Below are 14,339 nucleotides of genomic sequence, written 5' to 3' on the forward strand. Positions count from 1 at the left end.
ATTCCCTTGATCTTTCTTATTTTATCTTTTCAATTTCCTGATGGTAAAGATGATGATGGTAAAGATGATGAATATGTAGATGGATTTACAGGGAAACAATTTTTTCTTTGTCATCAATATTGCAAAATTGTGTCAAAATAAATTAATGATAAAGCAGCCAAGTACAAATGGGTCTCGTGAATATTTCCTGTCTTCAGTAAACAGTTCCCAAACCAGGAGTATAATTAGATATGACTACAAATGTGTCATTGCCATTTCATTTGTACTTTGGATAGAACAGCACATTAAAGAGGGCAGCTTGTACATTTAGGATTTTTCTAACTGGCTGTTTGAGGTCAGTGGTTGTTGTTGAGTTTACTAGTAAGTGAATCCATGGTGTGAGAGTGGGATTGGACTGCCTTATCTGGGCTGTAAACCAGCTGAGCAGCTGGTTTAACCACAGTCCATGGCTCTGTGTGCGTATGTGTTGCACCTAAGTGTGTGTGCGTGTGTACGCACGCGCGTGCTTGTTTCTCTGCAGTGTGCGCATGTGTGCGTGTGCCTGTGGTAATTTTGTTCTCGGACATGTCTGGGCGTATTCTCAGTAAGTGCCGCACAGAGGCCTGAGGCAGTACAATGAGTGAGGAACAAGCAGACAGATGAGCTGTCATATAGTTTTTTATCATTCAGTACATGGAAATCTTATCCAAATCTAATCTAAGCCAAAAGAAAACACACTAAACACACCTTAGTAAAAGGAACCCCAAAAAAGTACACAAATACAAATCCTTCCATTTACTATGCAGTTTTCCGTCTCTAGCCACGTTTTATAATTTTGTGCGTGTTTCTTTAGTGTGTTCTCATGACTGTGTGTAAAACAACTTGACAGATCATTCATTTTCTTTATTTATGTAACACTGTCCTTGTGATCAACACTGCAGTTTGGTTCAGTGTAATGTGATGAAATCTTTGTCATCTTGACACATTAACGTCAAAACTGGTCAGCTCACTGGCAGCTCAAAGTTACATCCAAGCATAAAGCATTTAGGGACAAAATTAACAACCTTATGAAATACTAGAGAGAGAAATTTTGAAGTAGAGAAAAAATCTGCCTTAAAATCTGAAAGACTGAGTTTCTATACTTACTTGGAGCCTTAAAAACAATGCTAGAGCTTTCACTAGTTTTCACTCCCTTGTCCAAATAAAATGATTTTACAGTTAATAACATTTGTAATCATGCAGCCACATTTCCTTTAGACACATCAGCCTTGTTTTGTCTCCCATTTGTTCCCGATGATTGTCTCCCCGAAGATTCAAAGTCAAGATAAAGCATTTATAGGCAGATGACTGGGATAAACTGACACTGTGTACTGGCATTCATCCATCTGTTGGTGTATCTTGTGTGCATCACTGCACATGACCTGATCAAAACGTCAGTATTACAGCCAGTCCTTTTTAGTTTCTATTGTTGTCTGTCACATCTAATCTCTGTTTAGATCAACTGATCAAACCAAAGCCACAGACACACCAAACTTTCCAGTCTGCTCTTTGCTCTGCAAGGATGTTGTGTTTGTGGACTCATTTATTAACATTTGTTTTTTTCAATCTTAGTTTACTGGGAACAAAGTACTTTACAACACTGCATTTTCTTAGTCTGCAAGCTAAGATCTAAGCAGGTTGAATGTGATGATTACTGAAACTGTTATTGGAATTGACAAACTAGTAACTTTGTTGAAATCAAAAGAATAGTTTTAAAGAAACACAGAAGACACCCTCTGACATGTGTAGACTCAACAACCAGTGCCTGTTTATGCATATCTGTGACCTTATCCAACCTCAGCTTAAAAAAATGAACCTCCCATTTGTGAAACCAGAGAAGTTGATTAATGATTAATGAAACTTTTACTCGTAAGAGGTGTATCTGTTTCAGACTAAACTTATTCAAAAAATCTCCACTGCCTTTTCCCCCCACACCACTGGTGTAAACCGCTGACAAACCATCATCACCACCAACTGACAACTATCACTGGATTACTTTTGTTCTTAAGAACGTTCTTATGTTATGCAGAGCTTAATTTAATTTGTATTTTCTAAATAAGTATATGTGGCCATTTGTCCAATATAGATTTTATGTATGCATATTAAGTAGAAGTTGTGTAAAATTACATGTATCATGACTGCTTAATGTACCTAAACGTCAGTGTGCATGGGCTGTGTGTCACAGCTGCTGTTGCCTCTGGTGATTTAAAGCTGTAGCTACGGAAATGACATGATGACATTCTCATGCATTTAGAATAGTACTGGTTGCACACAATTAGCACCTTGTAAAAACTTGAAGTGAAATAAGTAGCAGGCAGATGTTAGCTACACATCACTGAGCTAAATGACCTTTGACCTACTGAGGTGAAGTACCTTCAAACCATTTAGTGATCTGACCTTTTAAGCAGTTTTGTATGATCTCAACAGCTTTGAAGAACACTGAAGAGCAAATGAACACTATAGAATAAAGGGGCACTCAGGTGTGAGTTTTTCCAGGACTCCAGAGGAGATAGCTGAAAGATTTTTCAGGAAATAATGCTTTATACTGAGATTTTGAAAGTTTATGGATGCATATTTGGCTCAAACTAATCATATTAATCTCACTTGTAGTTCACTGGTAATGGTAAAACTGTTGTGTGATTGTTTTGGCATGTCCGACGTCCCATCTCATTTTTATAGTTTTTATTAAATACTTGTGTTTTTAACATTAAAAATCAGCACAGGAGGTGGTGGTTTACATATATCTATAAGCACAGGTGGTGGTGATGACAATGCCAACAAAAATAGCTAATAATAATAATAACGCAAATGATCGTCATAATCTATCTGTAAAGTAATCTGTACAAAAACAAAAACAACACTTTATTTGTTTATTTTCACAAGTCAGTTCATGGTCCAGGAAAAGAATTGAGATAATCGTGTCACTTGTAGTTCAATTGATCTAAGTGTCAATGCTGTAAACAAAAAAAAAGAGTCTATATTTGGGAGCCAAAGTGTCCATCTAAAAGTGTGAGAACACGGTTTACATTTGAAGCTATCAACAATTGCACTCTATGTCCTAGCCAAGAGGAAGCAACACTCCCTGAATAACACTGATATTCACATTAACGTGTGCCACCTATCCATTTGAAGCTTTGTCATCATAAATATTTTAATAGATCAGGAAAGAGATACCCAATTTGTAGTAAACATCTCAGTTATTCTTTCCTTTCCAGTTATACTTGCCAGTCCAGTTAAAACACACTGAAAAAGGAATGTGAACTGAATGAACAAAACGAAATGTACACATTGTGAACATCTTCTATTGAAATGTGAACTGTGGCTCCTTAAAGTACCAACAAACACAACAGACAAGTTCCTCAGTTTGAGATGCTTTATTAGTGTATTGTCATCATTTCTTACAGCCAGGATTCACTTCTGCCTAAAATGAGAAGCAGGCAGAGCTTTATAGGCAGCTAAAGATATACGCCCTCTCTCACCACTTTGTCTTTCTCTTTTTCACATGCACTCTTCCTTCTTTGGTCTTTGTCCCTCTTTTAGGTTTACACGGTTCCTTTTACAATACACAAACACACACACACACACTGCAAATGTATTTTTTTTGTCTGCATTACCCATATGAACAAACTGAGCTCTTTTCCTGTCCACTCTTTTGTATGTACCATACTGATCGGCATATTGTGCTAGAAATTACACCTGAACCTGAATGCCACATTAAACTCCTCTGTTCACCGATCAATCACCCACTTGCTTTAAAAAGTGTCACTTCACTGAAGCATTTCCTAAACATGATACCTGAAAACTCCACGACTCTTAAGAAAAACTGCATTTTATTTAATTTTTTTATTTCATAGCAAAATTTCCTTGGTACTTCATACATTACAATCTTACATTCTGTGCCATCATTTTCAACATGGGGAAAAAGACACGGCTATGAGAACCTGCTTCCTGCTCAGCACTCAAATATCACTGCCTCAATGTAACAGAGGTCAAACTAAACCAAGTCGTATGTTTTTCATGGGTTTTTTCTATGTGTGTGTGTGTGTGTGTGTGTGTGTGTGTGTGTGGAGGGGGGTGGGGTCATATATTGACTATTAATTGACTATTACAAGTGTTGATTTGTCAAAGCTTCTTTTAGATTTTTAATTTGCCCATAAAAATAGTGTATGCTTCTTTTTAAATAATTAACAGCCAAATGTATCAATTCCATAGGCTAGAATAATTAGTTTATTAATTAATCGTAATGTTAGAGCAAAACAAGTACAAGGAAAAAGTAGGTGAGACGAGCATCCACATCAGGCCTTGAAATTCACGATTGTAGGTACAAGACTACATGTAGTCTTCCCACTTCATGTTGTAGAATGGAAATGTTACATGTTACAAATCTTACACATGCAGGAAAAAAAATTCCAGGCACCAGTCTTTATATAGTTAAGGGAATAAACCAGTGTATATCAACATTTTCTAGGGTCAGGGTTTTCTAGGCATGACTCACTTTTCACGTAGTTTCTATCCACTCGTGTTAATGGCAATTCCTATGAATGCCAGAGTATGGATACATTTAAAAAGTAGAAAAGAGAGGAGTATGTCTTTCTCTTAAAACACAGAAAAGAGGAGCTCTTTAGGTCTGGGGTGTCTCCAAACAGAAGTGGAGTCATTACATTCCTACAAGGAGGCGCCTGTTAAGCTCTTTAACACCATCTAAAGAAGTTCCCTAACATTGCTGAAGTCATACCTATGACTCAGGATGGATTAGTGGAAAATATTTTCAAAACCCTGCTCATAACATGGGAATTTTAGGGTAAAAACCATTTTTTCCCAATGTAGTATATTTCAGGAGAAGTGGGGAAAAAACAGTTCCTGTCATGTAAAATGTGTGCACATTTCTGATGAATGACATGTTCTCAGCAATAACGACTTTTTAAAATTTTACTACGTGGTTGTAATGTGTGACAATAGCCATGAAGCCCACTCGCCCCATGAATGGCAGCCTGTTAATGGTTTTAAAACACTGTAGTGTTACTCAGCAGTGTCAGTCAACCAGACCAGTTAGTCCTTAAACTGTGGAACTTAATTGCTGGTGTAAAAAAAAAATTCTGATTAAAAATAATAAATAAATATTTAATAATAATATTTAAATATTTAAATATTTTACAGTTTCTCCATTGATTACGAAATTTGATAGGAGATACATCTAAGTCACAACTACAGACAAACACAGTATGAATCACAAATATCTCTTGAATTCCTTTTTTTTGTTCATCCTTTCAACCTTTGAGCAAATAATTCCCTGAGGCATCTCCACAGTGCAATTTATTTTGCCAAGAACCAGCAGCTGCAAACCACAACACAGCACCACCTCTTCTGTAGCTGCCTGCAGTCACCAGCCTTTCCATCTCATGATGATGAGGTCATAACCACAAAGTGCCTCAGCAACATCTCAACTGGAACAAACCCAGAGAAAAATATTGTTAGGATGCAGGGCAAGACATGGAAAACATGGAAATGATCCTAAGTGTAGGAAAAGACATAAAGAAACTGTTAAAACATAAGCAGACGCTGCATTAAGCGGTCATTTAATATTATTAGGCATCATTAGTACTGTAGTTAGAAAAGCACACAATGCAACACAATCACAATCACAATACGTTTTCCAACATCAAAAATAAATGTTTTAGAATAAACCCTTATAAGTTAGCTACAGCACACACTACAGCACTTGTTGGCACCACATGTGCATTCTCGTTATATGCAGCACAACCTGAGCTGCATTTGCTGAGTTCAATTACAATTACACATTTTGAGTTATGTTCATGCTCAACGTCTGATTATTTTCTAAAAGCCTTTGGAAATTTTCCTTTGAAGGATCAAATGTCTTAGTTAGACTTACAAATCCTAGGAGATGAGGGCATGTCTCCCTCTCAACTGATACCACACTGACAACATTTTTAAACTCATCAAAAATCAATCTATTTATAAAGCGCTACTAGATTTATTTACTACCACTTCACAACTGTTGTTGTGAAAAGAAATTCATCAAACAATTCACAGGACTGCTTAAATAGCAGCATCTTTTTTTATAACTCTTTCTCGGGCTACTACACACTGCATTACCGATGAAGGTTGGTGCATAGTAATGTATGTATCAGGCTGACATTCAAATCAAATTCATATCAAAGCTGTAAGTGTCTCCAACATCTGAACGCAGAAGCCTACTCCCTTTTAACCAGAGTGGCGGCTGAATCATTTCTTCAATTTGCGACTCAACAGCAGGAGGAATATTACAAACCAGTTTAAGTTTTACTTGTCATTTCATTTTGTTTTCTGACCACATTTAATCATTAGAACTAGTTAGATTTATGTTGAATATTTTATGAGTATGTTGATTTTTACCTTCATTATTATTTACTCCCTATTCTTTAGTTAATCAGTGTATTTTGTTAAAAGGTGTACATAAAACACGAAAGGAAGGTATCTCATTGTGTCAAGCACAAGAATCTTGGTCACAGCGATTGCTCGCATATTTTAGAAATGTTGCATTTATCTCACACGGAGTGTTTCAAATTCGAGTGAATAGAATCCGTCTCAGGCGAACGGTGTGCTTGTGTGTGCGTGTGATGATATTACACAAGAGTAATCCACATACAGCTCTGAACACAGTGGCAGACAGAGCACCTGCACCCTCAGGCTTTCCTCACGGGCTATTGACGCATAGCATCGCGAGGCCTCATAAGGAGACTTATCAGTGTTTGAGCCACATAAGGAAGTAGTAGTAGGAAGTAAGGAAGAGAACTGGAAGGGTTCTGAATATCTGCCGCCGAGGAACCCAGGGCTGCTCCGTTTGTTTCTGTTCAGTCTGCACTTTATGACACATATCCTTTGGCAATATTCTGTAGACTGTTGTTTTAGCATATTAACCTACTATAATGCTGAAATTAATTTCAATTACATATATAAAAAGATCTAATATACACCTATTCAAAAATTTTCACCCAAAAATATACTTGAAAGCAACTACTCCTGCATGCTAAAAATTGATTCCAAGCCCAGTGCAGTAAACTGTGACTGTATGTGAAACGTTGGGAGTGACACTCTGCTCATATTTCCTTTTTAGATACTAGAACTGAACAGCATAAAGACATGCAAAGTTCTTTATCAGAAAGTATACAGCTACAGTTTAAAGTTTGTAGGTTTTTAATCTTTAGACATGTCTGTAGAGTTCACAAAAGTTTATGAAATGTATCATTTTATGAGCTATGTATAAAGCTAAATTATGCCACTGAAACGTAGGCTACCGCACAATTTGATCTCTAAAATGTTTCGGTTCTCAACTGTCCTTTTTCGTATGTAGTCATTAGCAAAGTTAGGAGACTTAACTTTTTCAAACTTCAGGAAAAGTGAGCTTCTGTGCTTCTGTGCACTTAGAGTAGATAAGTACCGCCTTTGCAAACACAAACACAAGTCTAGACAAAAAAAACAACTGGACTGCAAATGTAGTGGATGTTATTTCTTTACTACAACCTAGTGTTTATAAATTCACAGAAACATCTGTGTCAAATTGTCCAACATCTCTGTAGCTTCCCACTTTGGCTCCCCACACACACACACACACACACACACACACACACACACACACACACACACACACACACACACACACACACACACACACACACACACACACACACACACACGGCAACAATGATCAAAACAAAGGAAAAATTGGGCTGTGATCATGACTAAAAATACAATGTAATTCACAATCCAGAGATGATTCTCCACTCTTATTAAACTTATTGGTGTATGTCGTTTCTTTTTCCTTCCCTTTTCCACAGACAAAGCCTCGGCAATTATAGAAGTTAGGTTTGGACATGAAAATAATTAAAAAGACACTCACTTTTCAAAGATATCCTCCCATCATCTATTCATTTTCTTGTTTACGCCAGTTTGTCCAGACTACTAGGCATAATACGTTGGCAATCTGCTTATAGGTGAATATGTACCATGCTACAGTAGCTTGTGCGTGTGTGTATTCCACTAATAATTGGAACCTGGAGAAAAGTTTGGATAGCTACCTTTACCCTGACCATTTAATCTAACAGATTAGCTTGTTCGTCCTTAATTTATCTGAGACTTCTCACAAGCCTTACCAGCTCTGAAGCAGGTGAGATCTAAGTTATTAGCCTAGACGTCTAAAAAGAAAAATTGTTGCATAAACTATTGGTTCAAAAGAACCTCAATATAGAGGAAACAGTCTGCACCATAAACTGTTGTAAGATGATAACAGTTTCAAGAAAAAGCTTGTGAACCCTTTGGAGTTCTGTAGTAACAACTCTTAAACTTGTACTTCTACAGTTGCAGTTTTTTACTGAAGACAATAAGTAATTACTTACAGTGCAGGGCTGAAAAAGTGGACGCTCACTGTGAGCTTCTAAGTCAAAGGTATTAACCAATTATAAATTGGTGGTTATTTCTTCTGTTACACAATCTTATAACACCCCATTGAGCATAGAAGTATAATCTCTGCCAAGAAATACAGTTAAATTATAGTCAGTAAAATATTACAGGCCTGACATTATTTACTTTCCATTGAATGTCACGCTCTAACTTTGGAGTTGTTAAAATAATAAGTACTTTTTTATAATTAAAAACAAAGTTTAATGCATGTGTGGTCAAGGCTAAAGTTTTTGAAACTTGTACTTGCTTAAACAGAATTTACCATATCAGATTTAGTTTTAAGGCTAATTATTAGGATGACGGTTGCTGTGCTAAGTCACAATGGACCCTGTCTGCACAGTCTAAACAGACTAAAACAAAGTGTTTCTGTGGCTCCGTCTGAAGAAAGAACCTTACAGTTTTGGCTACACAACAGACAATAGGAACCCTAGCTTTGTGGATCAGTGGAAAAGATGGAAAAAGATGAAAGCTGTTAGCCAACATTTACGCTTAAGGCCTTTAACAGATGAATTTTTTGGAAACCTTATGCTTAGTTGCAAGTGTTTTAACTGAGGATGAACCATATGTTTTCTGTTTGATTGAGGTTACTTTTTAACACAACATGCTGATCATTAAGACTCATCATTCATGTTTCCAGTCTCCAGTTCATTTATTATTTTTACTATTTTTGTTAATTTATGTCTTATTTCAGCAAGAAATACATGTTTTCTAATACAGATCCACTTGCAGCAAGGAATTTCTAAAATCACCTGGGGTTTTTTTTTCACAAATAATGTAATAATTTGTATTTCCTGCTCGTCTCTGCACACTATGTTTAAAGAGCAGCTGCTACTAGCATTTTACACAACTATAAATGTTCTGCTCTTGGCTTTTATTTAAAATTAGTTTTGGGAGAAACGACACAGCTAAAATCCCCGGAAACTGAGCCCTCTTATGTAAGTTTGCACAATATAAAACAGACACAGTATACACAGTGTACACGACCACATTATTAAGACAAATCTCTACAGTTGTCCCCTAACTGACAGGATCTCCTCCTGAGGATGAATGTCTTTAGCCATCTTAAAGTACCATAGGTGAACACTGTGATTAAAGACTTTGTAAGACGTGCAACAAGATAAATTACAGTCTTCCATTTATAACCCACCCTTTCTCCTCACACTGCACCAACTACAGGCTGGACGGCTAGAAATTTTTTTTGCTTTGGTGATGCTGTTAATCATTCTGCTAAGAGCTAAGGAGATAAATTAGTCTGTTGCCCTTTTAAAGTGGAGGCCCACTTAGTTTCAGACTCGGTATTGCTGTGAAAGACATTTCATTTCTACTACAAGCTGGATTTATTCTATTTATTCTATTTATCCCCTTTGTATATTTTATCTATATATGTCTTTGTATTTATATATGTGTGTATATAAATATATATATAATATTCTTAACTCTGTAACTTCTGTCGGTGCTGTGCTTTTTGGAAAACAAATTTCCCAGAGGAACCCACCCGAGGGATTAATAAAGTTTTATCTAAATCTCTAAATCTAAATTTTTAGGGTTTGAGATTATTGTCAAAAGCGTAGCTGCATAAGGTCGGATCTCAGGATACTGAGAAAAAACAGTGTTTTTTATCCGTTATATAAATACCCTTACTAATTTGTACAATAGCCCCAGAGCTCAAACTGCTCACACTCGCAGCACTTTAACCACAATCTGCTTCTCCTCAAAAGTAAACAACTTTTTGAAGAAAGCGGTATACAACGGGAGTGCCCGTTCACTCCAGTGATTCTTTTCTTTCAGGACAAAAACACAAGTTTGATGAATAATTTACTGAAGGTACAGGACTAGATTAACCAGTCTGATGGATGAGTGGGTGCTTTGTCTTCCCTGTTTGCTTTAGTGGATCTGCATTTAGCCCTCTACCGAGTGCATTTATCAAAACTGAATGTGTTAAGATATTTAACATTATCAGATCTCTGTATGAATAAATAAATAAATGTTAATCAGTTCATTTAATGGCATCATCGCTGTGCTTTCTAACTTTTAAATATGAAAGGTTTCGGTTTTGACAGATTGCCAAATGAATCATTAAGAAAATTAAGTTTAGTGTTCATCTTGACACTTTTTTTTTGATGCGATAAAACCAAAGGCACTGCTTTTAAATTAAGAATTTGTATCTTTAAATTGATGCCTTTTGTGTGTTTGTTATTGATGTGACAGCAGATTGAATTTGTCACGATATGCTGTGCATTAGGCAGATTTAGTACCCAGTATGCAGAGTAAAGGTAAACTCATGAGACTGGGACTCAAAGGAAATGCAAAACAAAACTAAGCTGGAGCTAGAAGTGCAACCTTGGAGTCAAAAGGAAAACCACAGAAGAAAGGCGCACAGAGCATGTAGGAGAACACGACAAAGAACTGAGGAAAACTGAAGGCTTAAAAACACACAAAGTATCTGAGGAGAGGACACGGCTGTGGAAAACGAGGCACAGGTGAAGAGAATCTAACTAACAAGACAAGGAACCACAAAACTGAAGATGAGGGACTGGCAAAATAAGGAAACAATGAAACATTAGAACTCCTACACTGAGGGAAGGCTAAGAAAAATAACAAGACACTATACCAAATTACCCAAAGCAGAATGCTAATAAAAAAAACATCAACTCAAACTTTGGTAACTATTGTCCATGATGTGAATATGTAAAAATTTTGTTTCTGTTCTGTGTCCTGTTCTGTTTCTATATGTGTGTTTTTGCTGCTGATACAACCAAATTTCCCCTTGTGGGACAATTAAAGGATTATTCTATTCTATTCTATTCTATTCAGGAAACTAGAACTCAAGCACAAAATCCAAACATAATTATAAGCACACTGGATATCATAGATAAGAAAAATCTTAACTGAAATAAGAGAACAATCTCAAAATTCTGAGTCAATGACCCAGGAGCCATAACAGAATTGTCTTAGGATACAAGTTATTTTACTTTTAAAGAACAATGTCAGTGCTCGATTAAGCCGAAATGCACAGAAGCTGTTCTTTATATTAAAAGCACTGCTGGAGCTTTAACCTCTTCAGACTTTGTGCTCTTTTCCATACACCTTGTATGGAGCTGTAGCTCTCTCTCTTTCAAGGAAGATGAATTTTAGCAAAGCTTAAAGCTTTTTTTGTGTTTTTGACAAAAAGAGCAGGAAATTTGTGCAGTTTTGTTGCATATGAAGACTAAGTTCCATTTACAGTGAGAACTGAAGTGCAACAGCTTTTCTCTGCCTGTTATTCATGATCTTGGAAGATAAAAAGAAATGTATCTGTACTAATTTAGTCTTTGCTTTTAAACCAAGATAGCCAAAGAGAAGTAAACTGCAAAGAAATAACAGAAATAAATAAATCCTGTGAAAGGAAGAAAAAAAAGAACTCACCGGCCCCCAAAAACAGATCAAATACAAGATGAGAACAGAAATCTAGGGACACGTGCTCTAAATCCAGAAATGCAACATAAAAAAAATGTGTCATGAGAGCTCCTGAGCAATTCCATTTCTGGGGCTGTTTTTTTAAAAGAGCTGTTCCAGACAGACAAGTGTAATTGTTCTAATTCTAACCTCATTAGGTTTTGATATATTTCATGAAAGAAAAGTAACATCCGTTGTATCTCTCAATATAGGGAGTGGTTTCCTTTAAGCACTTTCTAACTTACCTACACTCAGACAGATGTAGGGGGCAATTTTGGGGTTCAGTATTTTGCCCAAGGACACTTCAGCACTAACCTTCTCATTAGCATACAGTCCCATCTGCCTCCCAAGACACGGCCGACATTCACTGGTGGCCATAACTGGCTGCATACTGTCAATGTAAATGATAAGTTCTATTTAGACTTTTTTTTTGTTAAAGTCAGAAAGATTCAGGGTCCAGAAACTGTAAACAAAACAGAAAAAACAAAATGATGCAAGGACATAATGTTCCAAAGAGGAATCCGCATAATTTTCCAGTATGCAGCACCATCTGCAGTACTGCTATGACAGCTAGGTGTTTACAGTGTAACAAATATACTGTGTTTTTTCTGTGAGGGCTGACACACTAAAGGAAGAAGGGATTTTCTTGCACTTTCAGATTTGGATTGAAGGTTGGGCAACTGAAGCTAACTGATGTTCACTTTTAATTTATTATGTGCAGCCTGTGAGTGTTAACACAAATTGCTTACTGGTTAAAGATCAAAGGTTATACCATGGGATTTCTCAGTTAAATCACTCTATTCATTATCGGTGGAAGGAGATGAAGCAGCTTGATGGATGAATGGATTTGTTCTCTTATTGTCACTTTTGATAAATTGGAAACCTGCATCAGCGATAAGCAGGTTTCAGAGTACTTAACACCAGATGTATGAATTGGCTGGAGATCAAAGGTGAAAACAAGGAACTTGTGCAGTGGATAAGTTATCCTCCTGTCAGTCCTCTCTGGCAAATTGTTTTCCTTTTGTGTCCGTATCTCTCAATTTTACTTCCTAATAAATGTGTCTAATTTGGCTAAGAACCCACACCATAGGCAGTTAATAAAGTAAGGTATATATATATGCAAACACTGGAAAGCACATGAAGAAAAACTACTATTAATATTCAAACTAGCAATGAGGCAAGCTTTCAGAGCTCAGAGATGCCCATCGTCATGGAGCAAAACAAATCAACATTTTAAGTTGGCTTACTGATCCCTTGTGATCAAATGAAGCAAAAGCCGCCTACAGCAGTGCAGAGAAACCACATAACATTTAACACAGCTCAGAGCTTTGAAAACAACAATCCTGTCAAAAAAAAGCCTGTTTGCTTGGTTGATTTACAACACACACATGAGCACAGTCCTTGATGTTCACTTTTATTTTGTATTGATTGAAAACGTAACAAAAAAAACATAATTTCTATGATTTTATTTGCATTAAACTAGTCCTGGTTTTATTTCACAATATGTTTCTTAAGTGCTGAGAGTCAGTCACATTTTGTTTTAGCTAATAAGTATATTTTAATATCTACACAAAGGGCTAGTGAGATACTGTAATGAGACTGTGCACTTGTGCATAGTGACTGTAAATGTCTTATTTCATAATTTTCCAGTTGAAACTACAAAAATAATGCAATCGCTTAATTACTGTATGTCTATGTGAGTCTATAAGTACTCTGCTAATAGAGCAGGAGTGAGTGATTTATTTTCCACTGGACTTGCTTTCCGCTTACATTTTTACAGAAAAAGGAGTTCACTTGCTGACTCGAGAGATGGATGTGGAGATAAATGGCTCAGCCAGAGACCAGAACGAGAGAGTTGGGACATTTACCACAAATTGTGATATGGTCATGCACACACACACACACACATGCACACAGCTGTCAAAACAAGTGAAGGAATAGAGGCTGTTTTGCACAAGAGGGAAAATCTATAACATCTGCTACTTTTTTGCTTATTGGGTGCATGTATACTTGCATTAGTCATTTTGTGGAGTCATAAAATCAGTTTACACAATCACAATGTAGGGACTCCGCTAACTATTAGTAAGGAAAAATAAGTCTCCTGTAGATGTAAATTAATTTCAGGGAGAAGGCTTGGTTTAAGGTAAGTAGTGGTTATGGTTGGGGCGAGTCTCCAGGAAGTGTGCCAGTGTCCTCTTAAGTGATGCAAACACAACCATGTTTGCACATCTGTGCGTGTGGAAGAGTGAAGACTGGAAACCATCATACTACACTTGCTCTCACGCACTCACCCTGAAGAGAGTTGGCTAATTAAATTATGTGGCTGTCAGAATAAGGCTTTGCAGGTCTGCATTCAATTTTCACTTTTCATTTAAAAGAATTAAAAACACAATACTGACCAAACCCCAGGGACTGGTCTCTGTGTAGTG

General features: G+C 36.7%; 1 long non-coding RNA gene across 3 annotated transcripts in view; it reads right to left on the reverse strand.

Moving 5' to 3' along the window:
- Nucleotides 1-14,339, reverse strand: part of LOC102792925 (uncharacterized) — a 118,775-nt gene that overhangs the window by 38,210 nt on the left and 66,226 nt on the right. Inside the window, exons 5-6 of one of the 3 annotated variants that reach the window (XR_004843415.2) lie at nucleotides 12,226-12,301; nucleotides 3,378-5,462 (exon numbers count right to left, since the gene is read on the reverse strand). The exons of 1 other annotated variant lie outside the window; for it this stretch is intronic. This is a non-coding gene — a long non-coding RNA (uncharacterized LOC102792925). Of the gene's footprint in view, nucleotides 1-3,377; nucleotides 5,463-12,225; nucleotides 12,302-14,339 lie in introns of those variants that run through there. One more of the 3 variants, XR_436673.3, reaches the window with a different exon arrangement.

The sequence above is a fragment of the Neolamprologus brichardi genome, chromosome 13 (genome assembly GCF_056152115.1).
Source record: "Neolamprologus brichardi isolate AB-2024 chromosome 13, ASM5615211v1, whole genome shotgun sequence".
NCBI lineage: Eukaryota > Metazoa > Chordata > Actinopteri > Cichliformes > Cichlidae > Neolamprologus > Neolamprologus brichardi.